At 37.6% G+C, this 17,711-nt stretch overlaps 2 long non-coding RNA genes across 3 annotated transcripts in view; both read left to right on the top strand.

The window, feature by feature from the left end:
- The window catches only part of LOC137468516 (uncharacterized), a 111,662-nt gene extending 102,169 nt beyond the window's left edge, over positions 1-9,493 (top strand). Inside the window, exon 3 of the long non-coding RNA XR_010996017.1 lies at positions 9,393-9,493. This is a non-coding gene — a long non-coding RNA (uncharacterized lncRNA). The remainder of the gene's footprint in view (positions 1-9,392) is intronic.
- Positions 9,483-17,711, top strand: part of LOC137468515 (uncharacterized) — a 35,420-nt gene continuing 27,191 nt past the window's right edge. The window contains exons 1-2 of one of the 2 annotated variants that reach the window (XR_010996015.1): positions 9,483-9,520; positions 10,411-10,724. This is a non-coding gene — a long non-coding RNA (uncharacterized lncRNA). The remainder of the gene's footprint in view (positions 9,521-10,410; positions 10,725-17,711) is intronic. The other variant, XR_010996016.1, reaches the window with a different exon arrangement.

The following is a 17,711-nucleotide window of genomic DNA, read 5'->3' as shown; positions in this document are numbered from 1 at the left end:
ACTCAGAAACATGTTCAATCTCAGTAAGGCATTCCATTCAAGTTCCATTCAAAAATCTGGCCTTTTCAGGGCACAGAGTCCCCAGACCAAACCTCAGGCCCTCATCTGACAACATCCTCAAGCCATGTTCAAAGCTGAGTAATAATCTGAGCCAGAAATGAAACAGAAGCAGAGTCAGTCCCCTGGAGGTAAAAAGCTCCTTGACACCTTATTAGACAGGCCTTGATCAAATTTGGCTCACTTTGATCATTTTTTGCCAATCTCTTATGCTTGAGAAGAATTCTTTTGCCCCAAAGGCGAAGGGAGGCAGAAGAGAGAGGAAGAGCTTTCACCTGTTTGTTCTTTATTTGCAGCAATAATTCATATTTCTTAAAGCATGTATTGCTGAGAAAAAGGGACCATTTTCAGTGGTCATAAAATGATGCTGTTACTCCTCCTTAATGTGACTTTTCAGGAAGAAAAATTTTTTGAGCATAAATAAGGAGCAGCTATTCAAGGCATTTTTATTTATTAATAGTTAGATTCTTTCTCTAAAAAAAACAACACAAAACCCTCCATAGCACCTTGATTGCATTACTACTTCATATTTGCCTGCATAAATAAACCTGATGTTTTACTGCAAAAGAGGCAGCTATTTTAAAGATGGCAAAATGTCAGCTCTTGGATGGTTGGTTTCATTTAACAGGGGTCTACATGAATTTATGAACTGTTCCATAACATCTTCTCCCTGCACCAAATGGCAGACTTTGGGCAGAAACCCAATGTATGTTTAGCTAATGTATAACAAACAGAGTATTTACATAGTCAGTGGACTCTATTAGGTATTAAGAATGGTCTCTTTCTAAATTTACTGTTAATTCCCTTCTGCAACAACCTAACCGAAGTGCTCGCTTCTCAGAGAAGGCTAAGAAAATGTGCATTTACTCACATGTGTGTATAGGTCTTTTCTTTCATTTTAAAATGTCTTTAACAAAACTTCTGACAGTTATTTTCTTTTGCTGCAAGGGTGAGAATGTAGTTTAAGATATTGTTTCCTGACTTTAAAGGTGCCTTGTGGTTTTTAAGGATATTTCAGCAGCTAAAGAAATTCTACTGCAGACACAATGTACCAGTTCATTTCTTAAGCAATAAATGGCAAGCAGGGTGGTGCTGAATAAGCATGCTTATATGGAATTTCTCTTTGAAAAGACCACTAGTTAGGCCCTATAACACTTCAGTTGATATTTCCACAGTGCAAACACGATAGTGGAAATTAAGTTGTCCCAGCAAATTCAGTTTAGGAGAAATTTGTTATGAATAAAATGCTGCTGCTGGCCTTAGAACATTGAATTTACCCACCAAATAATATCTTAGAAATACCACTTCAGAAGAAATCAGCTCTAAATAATTGATAAATTTGGTTTGTTTAGAAACCTTTTGACCCCTGTAATAGAAAGTAAAAACACATTTCAGTTATTAAAGTCACATATATTCCCTCTGGTAGGGGAAGCTTTTAATTTTAAGCTGGTCTCTGTTGGGGCCATTTGATAAAGCTTGGAAAAACCTTTTCAACTGCTGCTGGTGGATTTGGGTCAGCTTCCCTTGGGAAAATGGCAAAAGATAAATTTGTAGCTTTTCATAACACATAAGAAAACTTCAGAGATTTTAAACATCAAGAACTATTGGAACTGAAAGACAGAGTTTCTCTTTTGTTTCTCCCCCTCCTCCTCCTGCTCCTTCTTCTCTTTTATTTCCAAAAAGAACTTTAAATTCTCTTGTTGTTTTAATTTTTTTTTCACTATGGAGGTTATAAAGTTTTGACCTCTCTAACTACACTACCAGTGGTCCTTATTAGTGTAAGATTTATTTTGAGATAGAAATACCATTATGCAGTTTTTGTTTTTTAATGGAGCCATTTCATTCTGCTAGTTTCAAAGCCAAGAGCAAAATAAAAACCCTCTATCACTCTTTTTTTTAAATGCATTTCTTAAACTTTGTTTTAGTCACTGTTACCAGATCTTTATATCCACAAATATAAGTCAGTCTCATTTCCCCAAGACAGTAATCACAGTTTATGAATGAGGGCACTGATTCTACTGGGATTGCCAAAATGTACCTGACATTACTGCACTGCTGTTCCACGACAGGGAAATAAACAGGGGTAAAGGAGAAGAAACATACTTAATACTTAAGAAAACAAGAAGACATAATAACACCCAATGGTCAAATATTTAAGTAGCCACTTCTACATAAAGCAAATACAGGCAACAAGGCATATTGTGCTGCTCTCTGAACCTCTGATTTGCAGACATCCCTGCCTATATTTGCAAAGGTTTTTGCCATTCTTTGTCCCTTCAGGAGCTGCCTACAAGAAGCAACATTTGTTGACTTTGTGGGGAACATCCATTTCTATACATTCATCTGAGACCACCAAATTAACTTCATATCAACTACTCAATGGCCGTAACTTTACAGAAACAACCATCTTTCTCTGATAACCTGGGCTGAACAAGAACAAGCACCCTAGAGGATAAAATCTGTGTGTTTTCTTACAGGCTCTAAAATGATTCAGCCTCTCTTCCCTGTTGTCATTAAGACTAAAGTATGATTCCCTGGAATATATTTGTGAGCACAGTGAGAATCTGGAGTGGTAGACAGCTCTGGCAAGCTGAGTTCCTCTTCCTGAATTTCGTGGTGAATAAAGTATTGGCACTTTTGAAACTACAGAGCAGCTGAATTTTTTGATAACTGGACAAGTCCCTAAAAATTTTGCTTACCTACAGCCTGTGAAGAGTGCTCAGCAACAAATGGGTAGAAGCAAAGCTTTTCTCCTGACATCTGGCCTTTCTTGAGCAGCCAGTTCTTTCTTTTTGACTTTTAATGCTTGGTTGCTATTCCCAGTGTAAGACACTGTTGCATGGATGCAGTGATAAATTATTAAAAGGGTCTCTACCAGGTATTCATTCATGCAATCACAAATTATGTGTTCATGTACCTCTGCCTATTCTTGGCAAGTGCAGCTCCTGTGTGAGTACTTTAGCAATTCAAACACCTGCATTATTTTGTTACATTAGAGCTGTTATTCAAAGAGTTGCACCTACACCCCATTAGCACCCTCAGAGGGAGGCCAACTCTTGGTAATTTATGTTGTGGAGGGATTGCCACCTTGGACAAGAAAGATGACATGCAGAAAGCTAGGCTGTGATTTTACAGCCACACTATTCCAGCTTCTCAAATAAACACACATAGCACACATCTTCATGGTTACTTGGTCCACTTGGATGAGTGAAAGGGGCTTCTTTGTGTTTACTGTGCACTCAGTGTTCACACAGGAAATAGTTGAGCAGCTGCCAATATTTAAAAAGGTGACAGCCTGGAGTATTTCATGGTGTTTTTCTTGTGCAGGAATGTCTTGGAAGGATGTGACATTTTGAATTGGAAAATTTCTTTTAATTTTTTAAGGTTATAAGGGTTTTTTTTTTTTTCATTTCTTTCCTGTTGATGCACTTTACCTGATGTCTAATCTTCTGTTTGCACCAAATCGGTGTAGGCTGTTCAACACCATTTATGTCAGAGAGTTTCACAACTCAGCACATACTCTAACACAAAGGCAATGCTAGCTAATAGTACATGTTGTCCTGCAGTTTTCACCTGGTTGTACTTGATCTCCTAGAAATACAGATGACTTCTTTAATCTGTCTTTTCTTTGGCTTTCGCTCATGCTACAAGCAGTTTGTGTAGTATCTCTGCTTCTGCTCTTTCTCTGTTCCTTGGACTTCTTTTTCTTCATCTGCATTCCTTCTTTTTTTTTTTTTTTCCCTAGTTCTTCCTCCATTCTTCTCTCTCTTCCACCCACCTTATCATAACCTCCAGCTCACAGACAACTGCTGGATGATTCCCTTCCACTGCCTGTCTCATATTTCAGTAGGCTGACTCTTCCCACCTACTACCAGCAGCACACAAACTACTTCTGGCTAATTCCTTACCCCTAATGATTGCTAGCAGTACCTTCCCACGCATATGCACCGGCATATATTCACCTGCTAGAAGCCTCTTTATGCCTTTCATCATCTGACACACTGAAATTAAGCCTGTTTCTGGCCAAAACAATTGGATGTTTACACCAGTTACAGAGGAAAGGGCCAGCATATGCAAATTGTGATTGTTTCAGTTACATTACAGTTACTGCAAGTGATTAGCTAGAAGAAAAATCACCAGGTAAGCAAGAATACTGAAATATTTTTAAGTTTTTAAAGAGCTTAAAACATGAGCGCAAGCTTCTTCAAACTGATTGCCCAATAGCAAAATGTCTCCAGTCACAAGCGAGTGGAAATATGCTCTGTTGGGAGGGGAAAAAAAGAGAATCTTGCAATTATTTCTGTCAAGAAGCAGTTCTTCCAGAATACATAAGGAAGAAAAGCCAATCAAGTTCAAATATGTAGCATCTGACCATAGTGAAATTTGGAAACCATTTTACAGAATCCTTTTCAAAAGGCAAAAAGCAGTGGAAATAAAGTGATATTGTTAAGAATAGAAAACTTTGAGTATATTTACATATTTAACATACATAGTGTCTTCTCCAAGACAAATTTTTCAGAGTACCTGTCTATTGAGTAGAAAAAGAAAAAAGCCACAGTAAAATAATAAGTCCAGCACACAGCTGACCATTTTCCACACAAATTAATTGCAAATGAAAACACAAAACAGATCTGACTTTTCAGTGCTAGAAGAGGGTAACTGCAACTGAATATTCACCAGAGGAGGCAAAATTATCCATAGGATAAAAATATTGTAACACCATAATAACAAAGCAAGCACTTTGACACTGTGTAAAGAACACCACTGTGTCATTATCACTAAAGGCAAGAAATCAGAGATTTTAGCATTATCCCTCATTCTTCTCTACGTAATTAGAAAATAGAATCTGAGATGCCTTATCAAAAATAAAACATGCAACAACAAAATCAGCAGTAAATACTGTAAAGTAAGTGCAAACAAAGCACTGAAACCTTATGAGATCCATGATCATGTCAGCCTAGTATAGGAACAGATTTATTTGAATCAAACTGGAAGGATTACCTCTTGTAATGATTATGTCTTGAGTATTTTTTAAATTGAGCTATTGAACAGCCCATTGATGCAACAATGTAATGACACATTGAAAACCACAGTTTGCTCATCACAGGATTCCAGATGAGTTAATAGCAGATAATTGCACAAATTTTGCAAGCGTGTCATTTCAACAGTTCTCTTTGATATTTCAATTTAAGTGCACCTTGTAAACTCTGGCTATGTACAGTCAAGTGTACCAGAAAAAAATTTTTCCCAAAGAGAAATAAGCTTAAGACAACAAGATAAAAACAAGCCAAAACTCAACAATCCAACCAAAAAGCCTACATTTTCTAGGTTAGAACATTTTGATCACAGAGGCATAAATGTTGGTGTCAAAACAAGTTCTCTGAATAAAAGGCTTTTGAGACTAAGTTAGCTTCAAAAGAAAATATACCTAAACTGGAAGCAAGCAAGCATGGGGACAAAAATGCCATAAGTTCTCTGCATAAGCAGCAGAACTACTGCCAGGAGTTACATCACCAGCACCAAGCCCATATGCCATCACTGTTTGTGATACTGGTGAAATGAAAGCTTATAGAGAGCACCCAGCTGGATAATACCACTCTGCTTTTTGAGGTAAGACAGATGCAGCCTTCTATGTCTCACTAACTTTGCCTCCTGGATGGAAGGGAGAAAACAATTTTGAGGCATAATGCATTGTGTCCTAAATTAAACACATAAAACAAGTTTACCTTCAGCTGGGTAAAGCTCACTCAAACTCACCAGCCATGCCATGAAACAAAGGAACACACAAACACAGGTGCACATACTGCATCAGAATGCAAATTTGCTTCCACAACTGCATTTGCCATAGGAAAATGAATTGTTTGGGGAAAGAAAGAGACCAGATGATTTGAACAGCAGTTACTGTCAGTTGTCCTAAGTTCCACCTGAGACATTTCCATTCATGTGTGTGTTATGAATAAGAGTCACAAGTTGATAATGTCTTCATTTCAGCTGGTTTCATTACCTGCATTTCATTTCCAGAAGGGTGGTGATACAGATCTCATGATATCTATCCACTCCAATTATAAAATTGATTTCTGCCCTCTGTAGATCCACAGAGAGTCTGAACAATCCTCCAAGAAGCACTGCTTTCTGAGCTTCTGCCCTGGTGCCAGTGTGTCCAGCTTTATGTCTTTTTGGCTGGTGGTAAGAAGTGGGGTAACCATCAGAGCCCTGGTTTGTCTGCTGAACACGGTGCTGCCGAGAGTGTGACACGTGCTGCCAAGCGTCGGTATGGCTGCGGAGTTGCAGCACATTCTTAGCCCTTTCCCCGCTGAAAGCAAATAGCAATTTGGAGGAGGCATGTTCCCACAAGGCTTGGCACAATGCTCAGTGCCTCCCTATGCTGCAGAAGACCATCTGAGCTGGAACTCTTACATGCATTTAACCATTAGAAATTTGGCTCATACTTTTGTACTACCAATAACCTCACTAGAAAGCTACCATAATAAAGGACTGAAGAAGCTAGTCCATTTTTGCAAATATAGATATTAGAACCTTCATATCACACTAGTAAAGATTTCTCCATTAGGTTAAAAACATTTTAAGCTTTGTGCATGAGTCTTTGAACTGCTGCTCTTCTGGAGGTAGCTGAAGGGAAGCTAGCAAGAACAATGTTGACTTTACTCATCAGTTTCCAATTTCCTGAGAGCATATTTCGTTTCAGAAACCCATAAGAGAGTTCCAAAAAATCTCAGAATTCTAATACCAGGAGAAATTCTGAAAGCAAAATATTGCTGATCTCTGAATTGTTTTAAAACTAAAGTCTCAAATGCCTCTAAATTAGGAATCTATTTTTCATACAACTCTTGCTATGAAAAGTTTTGATTGAAGCTGAGTATGGCTCTCTTGATATGTGTATATGTGTGTGGAGCACAGGGTTCATCTCAGAATCTGATAATTGTAATCCACACCTGAGCACAGTGTTCAGTATACGTCTACGTTAAATGATGAAGAAGCAAAGTCTGGATTTTCATTCCAGGGCAAAGAACATCATTCTTCCAAGTCTTGTGCAAGATCTTTCTGCATAAGAAGTAAAATATTCGGAGTGTGCAACACCTTCAGTGACTTAATTCACAATCTACACTAATGACATGGATTGTGTGGCTTTTAAGTAGTTATTGAAAGTGCTTAAATCCTGTAATTTTTTAACAAAGGAATGACATACACGACCTAAGACTGACTTTAATGGATAGCACACACTATTTCTGAGCATAAGAACATATGAGATTCCAGGTTCACAAATTGCTAGTTGAAAAGAGTTACTTGGACTGTAAAATCAAATGTGTAAGACTAAAATATCAGCCCTTTGGTTGTATGTGCTAACCTTCTCCTACCCTCTGAACAGTCCACCCTGAATACTGATTTAAAGAGGATCAATTGGAAAAGGTAGTTTGATCATATATAACACATATTTGCACCAGAATATATTCATGTAAAAGAGGCTAAATTAGGGTTCAGAGGCGTTTCTTAACTCTCAAGTACTAGCTCTTGCAACCGCAGGAAACTTTATTTAAAGATAACTCTGCTGGGAGTTATTTTGCACTCCTTATTTCTGGCATCAGAAGTTACACATGAATCTTGAACCTGCTGCATTGCAGTGCAGGATGCTATTGGTAGGATTGTTGAGATCTTTAAGTGTACAGATGCACATTAGCTGAGAAAGGGGTGTGTGTGAATCAGGAAACCATCTGAAGTCTACAGTGTCAAGAAGTCTGTACTGTTACCCCTTAAGCTAAGTATTTTAGGGATGGTTTGGGATGGAAACTGCTCTGTTTGGAATTTTTTTGTAATGTAAGACCACAGACTCAACCTCTTCTTCACCTACCTTTCCATTTTCTTGTCTTCAACTGGTTCAATCAGTGTCTCTTGGTGTTGGCAGTGTCAGTGTGAGCTTGGCCTGCTTCCTGAAGTCTATTAATGTTTTCCCAAGAGATAAAAATAAGAGAAGGGTAATGACAATTTTTGTCACTTTGCATCCTAAATGGAATTTTATGGGACAAAGAGAAGAGATTTCTGTGGCCCAAAGGGATTTCCTCTGCTGAATACCAAACACCTTCTACAAACAACAGAAATGTGAGAGATTCTCAAAATAAAAGGTCACAGGGATTTTCTGTAATAGAAACACCCTTTAACAACAGGGTGTTTTTACCAGCTGCCTTTCCAGTGAATTAGGGAAAATCTTGGTGAAGGACTTCCTCAATATGTTTTTCTGCAATTTAAGGAGCAACTAATTTGAGGGATAGTCACTGGAGTTGTCAGAGTTTGAGTCAGGGACCATGATGTACATTTAGTAGCAGCCCTGAACACAGGGAAGGGAAATAAAAAAGGATTCACGGCAGAAAGGGAGATGACCATTCCACTTGGACAGCTTGGTGACATCCTGTACAGACTTTCTCTGCTAAGGTAACATCCGTGTGAGGGACAGAGGAGCAGCATTTGTTTGATTTCTGTGAAGAGCCCAACTTCCTTATGAGAAGGACAAGGGAGGAATATGGCTGGCTAATGATTTCAGGCTGAGGCAGTGAGTGGCCCGGCTGCTGTAGAGAAAAGCAACTCTTTCTCTGCCCACCCACCACTTGAAGTCATGGTATAAACAGTTCTTTATGACCAAATTTGGCTTAGAACGCAATCAAGGATGAGCAAGACAGGTCAACAGGTGCTGTGGCCATCCTTGCACCTCACTAGCTATCCACAGAAATGGGAGCTGCTTATTTCTGTGGTTGGGAAGAAACAAGACTAACAGTTCAATCAAGGCTAGCACCCACTCAGAAGTTTGTGTGTCTTGAGGGGTTAGTAGAACACATGGATTTAGAATAATATCAAGTCATTTCAGCATGTGGAGAACATACTGAGTTCTCCAAATTCCCTTCTGTCCTTTCTCCACTACCCCTGGCTTCTAGCTATCATCCACATCTGGTCATCACCGTTGCCTTCCCCCACCCACTCCTCTCCCTTGGACTCACAAGCTCTGTTTCTTCACTCTGGTCGTAATTGCTTTATTTCTTTTCTGATCTGAGTACAGAAAAGCATAGGAAGAGGGACAGCACTTGAACATTTTCAGAACAAAGAATCTGACTTTGAGATATGAAGAAACTGGAACAAAGGGCCCCTCTCCCCCGACAGAGGGTCAGGGGAGGGGGACGTGACACATTTGTCTGTGCTTAGGACATATCATGAACACAGTGAGGCCTGTTGGTGAGTCCAATAATATAAAAAGACAATGCTAACTAATAGGGACTTTGAATATTCAGCAGTATGAGAGCAACCTTGCCTTTTTATGTGTCCTTCCATAGATAAAAAGAAGCAAAATTGTTGGGATGGATAGGATTTCAAAATATTATTTCATAATAAGCACAAAACACATCTTAAAGCACATATTATGGGTCTTCAAGAAGTATTTAAACTACTGTGGCAGATGAAGGTAAGAAAACATTAATTTCAGCTAGTCTTTCTTTGATGAGTGCCAATGAGTACAGAAATGCGAAAATGAAACTACTTAAGAATGTGTAGTTCAAATTACATATGAAAATCATCCATTCAAAGTGTGGATTTAATCATTTTTGTCTTAGTCAGCTCATTCTTTCAATCACCCATTTCCCATTCCAGGTTACAATACTTATACTGTAGTGTAGATTACTATAATTAACAGGTTAAATGCATGAAAACAGTTTTTTCCCCTTGATGTGCCTTTGGATCTTTTATTTTTGCTAGCAGTTATACTGTAGAGTCACTTCCTATGAAAGAGAAACAACTGCCATGGGGTTTCTTAATGCTGCTTATGTTCTTTTCTTTCCCTCCAGTAATAACAGTAAGAAATTATTGTCTGTAAATAAAAGAATATAATGGAGAGCACATATCAGGAGAAGTATGTTAAAATCTGCATGTATAACATCCATAGGTACAGACCACTTATATTGATGGAGTAGCCAATGTTGGATTTTATTAAGATGCAATGAGAACCTTTCTAATCTCATAGTATAGAGCAGTCCTTTTCTGATCCAAACGAACCCCTTCAGTTAGCATGCAATATAATTCCACAGAATAAGAAAGAAAATAGTCTATAAATGTCTTTTGTGCTGTGATATTTACAGCAAATTTCAACATTGTTCTTACTTTGTTTTTGCCACCAACAATTCAGTGTGGCGTATCCGTAGATTTATTTATTTTTTAATCATATGTCCTGCTGGTTATAACATAACTTAATGTACCAGCTGCAATTAACAGACTGTCAAAGGATCAACTAACAAGTGCTGATAAGCTTCATTTAACTAATTTGAGGAGTGGAAGTTTGATTTTCTTTTTTTTTTCCAGGAAGGTAGCTTGTTTCCTTATTTCCTGTCAAGTGAGCCAACTCCTGTGACCTGTAGTTAAAAGGGCCCTTTGTAATTAAGGCAGTGAGCCTCCAAGTGAACAGTTCTCACAGTAGGAGGGGGAGCAGGGGGAAGAAGAAGAAGAAAAAAGCAACAAGAAAAAAAAAGAGGATGCATGACACTGCTTAACTAACTAATCGGAGCTGAGCCAATCCATTTTCCTGCAGGCCACTCAGCGTAGCATGCGCACGCAGAATCTCGCCCTTCATTGGCTTCATGTCCATTTTATGGACCAGCGAGTCTATTAAGATCTTGGTGAGTGGCCCTATCCGAGGGAAGGGCTCTCTCTCCGCCTACCCATAGACTACTAGAAACTGATCAGCCGTGTTATATCAATAACGTTCTCACACCAGGTTGTGTAAATTGATCTTTTACAATTTCTCTCGGTGACAGTCTCTGTAACCAACAAGATAAATCATTCCTCCTGTGGCTTTTTTATTGATTGCTGAGACCTGTATAAAAATTACACTGCTCAAGCTGTGAAGTGAACATCCTCATAAAAGAAGACCTTCTATTTACAACCAAAATACGTTTGGTTCAGATCAAGCACCGATAGTAAATACCATCCCAACACTATAAGAGACCAGAATTAACTGAGATTCAAGGCACCAACAAAGTAACCCGCATAAACTTTTAAATGTGAATGGTGCACAACAACACCAAGAAAAAAAAAGAAAAGCAAACAAAAAAAACCCAAACTTGCAGGGTTATAAAGTCTTGCTGAAGTAAAGGCAGTTGTAATAGCAAACCATCTGTTAAAAACAATGGTGCAGAAGAAGCACAGCAACACAATCAGCCAGATTTTTTTCTTTTTTCTTTTTTTTTTTTTTGCAATTGCTTGTACAAACACTAACACAAATTGCTTTTTGATATACTTTTAGCATCCACACAAATATATATATTTTTTAAATGAAGCTGTAATGTTTGAAGGCTTCTTACCTTTTCAGAAAAGAAATGATCTTCAACTTTGGAAGATCTGGCAGCTGTAATATCATTTTAGGGAAATTGATTTAAGCTGCTGTATAGCATTGGCTTTACTGTTTTATTAAAGTAAATAGTCTAACGATGTCTAACATAGGCAATCAAATGCATCTACAGATTTTAGGCAGCATCAACTCTATAATGATTATATTCCTTCTACTTTATTCCATCATTGAAATTCTGGTAAAATAGTCTCTAATTTCTGTTGCTTTAATCATTTAAAACTTATGCTAATATTGTTTAGAGACAGCTTACAAGAGTGTCTTTTGAAACAGGTGGACTTAAACAGAGTGAAATTGTTAAATGTTAAATCATCAAGTATGATGAAAGAATTAACAAGTGATTCAGAGGGCTGAAAACCAGATATGAAATACAAATTTCATTTTCTTACTGAATCAGTCTGTATTTTTTGGAGAGGACACTTGTAAGCCAATACTTCAATTTACTTACCTGTAAAAAGTTATTACAGTATCTAGAGGAAATGTGTCATTTCTGTATCGTGCTAAGTGAAATCAGTAGAGATACACCCAAGCTAGCCTTGTTCTCTGGGAAATTGTGAAGTTTAAATTAGTGTTTGCAAAGTACTCTGAAACACTTGATGATGAGACTCAAAAATGATTCAAAAATGCAAGCTTTTGTTATTATGATTCTCTGACACAAAAATGAAGGATGCATTCAAGGATTTCATGTTATCAGAAAACTGTGCAGCCATGATTAGTGCTACCAAGGAGAATGCTGTACCAAGTAGTCTCTCAAAATGAAGAATGCTGTTAAAAGTATAGCTCCCATGAGGTCCTAAAAGTTATTATTTTTTTCTGTTGAAATCAAAATCTGTGATTGATCTAAATACTTGTGATGCTGGAGAAAAGATAGCATTTTTTTCTTTTTTTTTAGATCGTGCACGTGTAACTAGATATTACATGTTTAGAACTGCTAAATACTCAACTATGTTAAATTATTTTAAATGGCAAAACCATGCGTTATTTTTGCTGTTCAGAAATTGGTTGGTCAAAGAAACTTTGGAATAAAAATATGCATCAAACTGAAAATTCAGAGTATGAAAATAATTAACTTTTTCTAGCACTATAAAACTCTACATAAATGACAGAAGCACTTCTTTATTTGCTTGCTGAGTAGAGGTGATTTCCCCACTTAAATGAAAAGAAAGAAGGGAAGGAGTTTGTTGGACAAGGGGGGGTTGTAATAAATATGGTTAAGACTGCACTCTTCTTAGACTTCAGAATAAATTTTGCTGGTATTGTTCATTCACTTCTCTATTCTTCTTCAAAAGATATTGTCAAAGGGAGAGCGTTAAAACACTATTTATTAGAAAAACTTGATTGGGAGAAGCCAGTTCAAGGCTCAGAACCCAGACAAAGGGCCAGTGTGAACAAAGGATTGTGTGAGGATAGCGAAAGTAGTAAAATATAAAAGTTATGTTTAAAGAACATATTTTGTCTGTATTTTGGAATACTTTGTCAAAGTATGTGAATTATCCAAACCAGATTCTTCTGATTCATCTTTTCATTATTAGCTTTATTGATATGCTTCCCCTTGCATCTTAGTGGTGAACTGATGATGATAATACCAGTATTCTGGGGCATTGAGGGGTTTAGTTTGTTTCCTTTAGGCAAGAATGCAAAATAACTGGAGTTAATTTCTAGCAGCATCCTCTTGATTTCTCTTAATCCTGGACTGTGATGACTCTTCAAGCATCTCATTGGAAGCAATTGTGGGAAAAAGGCCATTCCCTTTTCAGCTGTTCTTCCAAACCCTAATGAGTTAACAATTCAAATACAGAAAGTTGCTTCAGAGGTCAGGAGAGTATATTCTACACAATGGTCACAGCATTTGAAACCATGACAGCACTATAAATTGACAAACTAAAGCAGAGCACTTGGTGGTCTGAAGTGGAGAAAAGAACATCAGCCAAGAGCAGTAAAAGACAAGCCATGAAACCACACAGAAAAAAATGAGTGATTTTTTTTCAGATCACCTTGTTAGAATTTAGTGTATCAGAGGTCAGATGAGTAGAACAATAATAAGGTCCAAGGTTGAATACCAGTGGGGAAGCTTAACCCAGGAGCTCCAGGTCAACCATAAGTGAATGAGGTAGAACAGTGAAACAGTAGTCACTCGGGAAGGGAATGCACAAAAGTCAGTGGGTTAAGGGGAGGAGCCCAACAGTTATCAATTAGACTAAGAGAAAGCCCAGGCTCGAGCACCTGGGATAGAAAAATAATCCCAGTGTGATGAAAGGAGATTTTCTCCTGTGCACAGCTCTTGTTCATTGGTTTTCAGGTTTTGAGAAATTTGAAAAGTGTAAAGCTAAAGATCTTAAATCTGTAACAGATGAGAAAACACTGGCCAGCTGGATGCATGTTTTATGTGCATATGACAATGTTTTCATCCCACGCTGGACAGTCTGCTGAGTTAGAGGCACAAAAGTAAATTTCTTTTAAAAATATAAGCAAACATATACACACACAGAGGCAAATACAGGCATGCACACATGTACACCACTGTGAAGGGGGTGTTTTTCAACTTCTTATTTTCTTCAGAAAAGTATAATTCACACCAATTTTATTTTTAACTTATGAGGAGGAATTTCTTTAGATTTGTGAAGAAAATTGCTTCAAGTGATAAGTATGGAATATTTAAGTGACATTTTACAATGTAAAATGTATATATATATATATGGTTATGCAACTTCTTCTTCCGATGAACATGCATCACCTAATTTAGTAGGAATTTTGCCACTGATTTCATTGGAGCTAGAAAACGCTTGAAATAAAGCAGATCATGTCTGATATCCCATAGTTCAGAGTACATTGAATATATCCAAGTAGAGCTAGCCATAACTATCCACTAATATGAACATGTTTTTTTGTTATGCAGATTTCCATTTATGATTTTTATAAGATATGAACAACTGTGGTATGACCTTTGTACATGTCTGTGGGAGTGGAGTGGGGGTAAGGGGGTAGTGTGTGTGTGTGTCTATACAGCATAAGTTTTTTGTGATGTCTACACTATGTACCTGAAATTTTATTCAGTCCCAATGAGCAATTTGTGGTAAAAGGGCAAGGATCTATATTGTCAGCTAGACTCAAACTCTAAACATACTTTTTTTGCAACCTACTACCCTATTTTTCTACTGGTCTATTCTTAACCTCACATTTCTGAGGAATTATATAATTCTGTATGGCTACTAAAACCAGCAAAATTCTTACAGGCAGAATAAGTCTCACAAGCTGTAGTAAAGCACACAGTATCCCCACTATCCTCTGGTGTGTACATGTTAGTTTTTGGATTACAAAAGACCCATTGTCAAGGTATTGTGATAACTTTTCCAACTCCTTCCCTTTTGCTACTCCAGAACAATTGTACTAATACAGATAAAGCAGAGCCTGACTGCTAAGCACACAGGTACAGTGCTCCACAGTCAGTGCCTTCCCACATGCACCAAAGATGAAGAGATTACATTGCCAAGTGGCTTCTTTCTACTTTAAACAGGATGAGTTTTCTGACATGAAAGCTTCTTCTACAAAGACTGAAACAGAGAAGTCCAGGGACCAAGAATACCCAACCTTTTTTCAAGAGATTGTCAACAGTGACCCCTGAAATCTAACAGGACAGAAAAAAATTATGGTCTACTTAAAGAAGCTGAAAAAGTTTAGGAAAGTAACATGGACTGTAGTTTTCAAGCTCATGGCTGGGTATTATGCTTGTTTGGAAAAAACGGGTGAATAAGAAGCTATGACTTTATTGTATATGAGAAAAGAAAAAGGGTATAACTTCTTCAAGAGTTCATTTCAAGATATGATTTTTCTAAAGGAAAAGATACTTGATGTATTTCTCTCTAAACAGTTATTTTACTGATGTCATTAGACAGCTACGTTTACATCCTGGAAATTATGGGAGGTCATGCCAGATGTGAGCAGTGGAATCAAGAAAAAGGGGATTAGAATGTCTCTTTTTTTAAGAGTAGAGATCCTTTATAAAATAATGTGCAGGAGTATGGGTGGCAATAACATTTCTTTTGTGTGCAACAGGGGAAGTTGGATTAACTAGTATTAAGATTTAATATGCTTTTCTTAGGGGAAAGTTTGTTGCTTTAACTTCACACAAGAGTCAAAGTGGTACACTATTCAGTTGAATAAATATTTTTTCTTTCTTACAGAACAAGTTTCAAACTCAAATTGATAACACTTCTCTGTGGCGCTACTCACAAGGAGACACGTCATTGTTTGCAGTGTTCCCAAATAGTGTTGCATTTACCCTCATGAGTCTCCAAAAGCACTCTGTATGCGTTAAAGCTCATGGTTTTTTTTTTATACCGCAAATAGCTCAAGGAAAAAAAACAAATAAATGAATATTTAGCAGAAGTAGTTTCACTAACTGACTCTAATAATCCAATGTTAGAGTAAACTGAGGTAATAATCATAGGTTCACCAGCTGCAATATGAAACAAATCATAGTTGTCTACTGGAGAGATGGATAGAGTTTTCTGAACCTATATACCACAGTCTTGGGGAAGGATTTGGATCTAGCTCAGCTGAATTTTCCTCCAGGCTCCATCACCTGTACTAGCTAGAGCTCCATTGATCTAATGGAGATTCTAAGTCATGTGTTGACACCTATGCTGTAAGCACCTGAATTTGAGGGCTTCAATTCATAGATATATAGAGAGTATAAGTACAGTTTATATCCACCCATCATTAGATAACTAGGTAGGCTAGTTGGAATAGCTGTAAAATTATCTGCATCTGAACTGGAACCATACACTCCCCTGGTAGTCCGTAAGAAGGAATAATCACTTGCAAAGTGAGATTCATCTCAATCCACAGTAGATGCCTTAAGTAAGTCAGATAAGTTACACCATAAAAGCTGTATTGTTTTGCACTGAAATAACAGAAAATTAGCTCAGATAAAGACACCTACATAAGGAGAGCAAATGTCTCCTAAGCAGTCAGAGAGATTTAAAGATTTGAAAAAGGTAATGAAGTGGGTTTTAGAACTGTTGGTGAGGGTGATCTCCCACAGGAGGAGGATGCCACTGATACCCCTGACATCTGAACTTTAACTAGTAGGTGGTGGATATCTGCCAGAGACACTGACAAGAACAATATCATGAAGAACTTATAAGCTAAGTCAAGAAGATGAGAAATATAATGTGATGGGGAAAGGAAACACTAGAATGACTCAAGGCAGTGATTCCATGAGCTTGGGAAATGGTTATTGTGGTTTATTTTCAACAGATACAAGCAGGAAACAACAGCAGCTGTCAGTGCCTGAAAGGAAAAAAAATCAGTTCTCCAGATAAAAGTTAAGGTGAGCTGTAAGTGGTGGAAATTGAGAGAAGGATACATCTTAGATATGCACTGAAGAGTTGGCAAAATAAAGATATGGCCTGTGAATTCAACCTTACTGACTGTAGGCTTCCCCTGTGGTTGTGGAAGAGGGATTCCCAACCACAAGAAATGGCAGATGTAACACTTCAGCTTCCCATCCCCCAGCATATTTAGATTCTGCTGGTTTAAAATGGATCTTCAGCAGTTAAAATGTCAATAGACTCTTATCAGAGGCACGTTATTAGCTGTAACTCATTTTCCTGTACAGTTAGAAAAAAATGTATAAATTGGTTATACAGATTTATCAGTCTGTTAGACAGAAAGACAAACTCTGGCCATCTTAAGAGGTACTCCTCTTAGCACATTTTTCCCAGTTGAATGAAGACCAAAATGATTGATCACATCTTTGTTAAGGATTGCAGCAGGGGACACTGGGAAACTGTGGGAGTCGCAGTTCATTGAAGTAAATCACATGTACTCTCTTGTGCTAGTGCAGAATGGCAGAGGGAACAGATGACCAGCGTGATCCAGTCTGTCCAATTTCATACAACCAGTGAATCCCTGACTAAGGGGTCTACAGGGCTCTGATTGTGTAAAAGAAGGAACTAAAACATGACAGTTAAAAACCTTCAGTATGGAAAATATGCAACGTTCTCAGTAGAGAAGAAAGATAAATAAAAATATTATAATTTGTCATGAAGGCTACAATTCTCTCTCCTCACCCATCACAGAGAAATTCAATTCAAAAGAAAGACTGCAGAGTTTTCAAAGATTTTGCAAAACTGGTGATACTGGTAAAATCAGCACCAAGTTTGGTGTTTTAAATAGTGCTTTTTATACAAAGTCTATATTCTTTTGCGACAGTGCAGGATCAAGCTGACACAATAAGAATTCTATCGGAAATAAA

This window comes from Anomalospiza imberbis, chromosome 2 (assembly GCF_031753505.1).
Source record: "Anomalospiza imberbis isolate Cuckoo-Finch-1a 21T00152 chromosome 2, ASM3175350v1, whole genome shotgun sequence".
In the NCBI taxonomy this organism is placed as follows: Eukaryota; Metazoa; Chordata; class Aves; order Passeriformes; family Viduidae; genus Anomalospiza; species Anomalospiza imberbis.
This window is presented reverse-complemented; position numbering and strand designations above follow the sequence as displayed.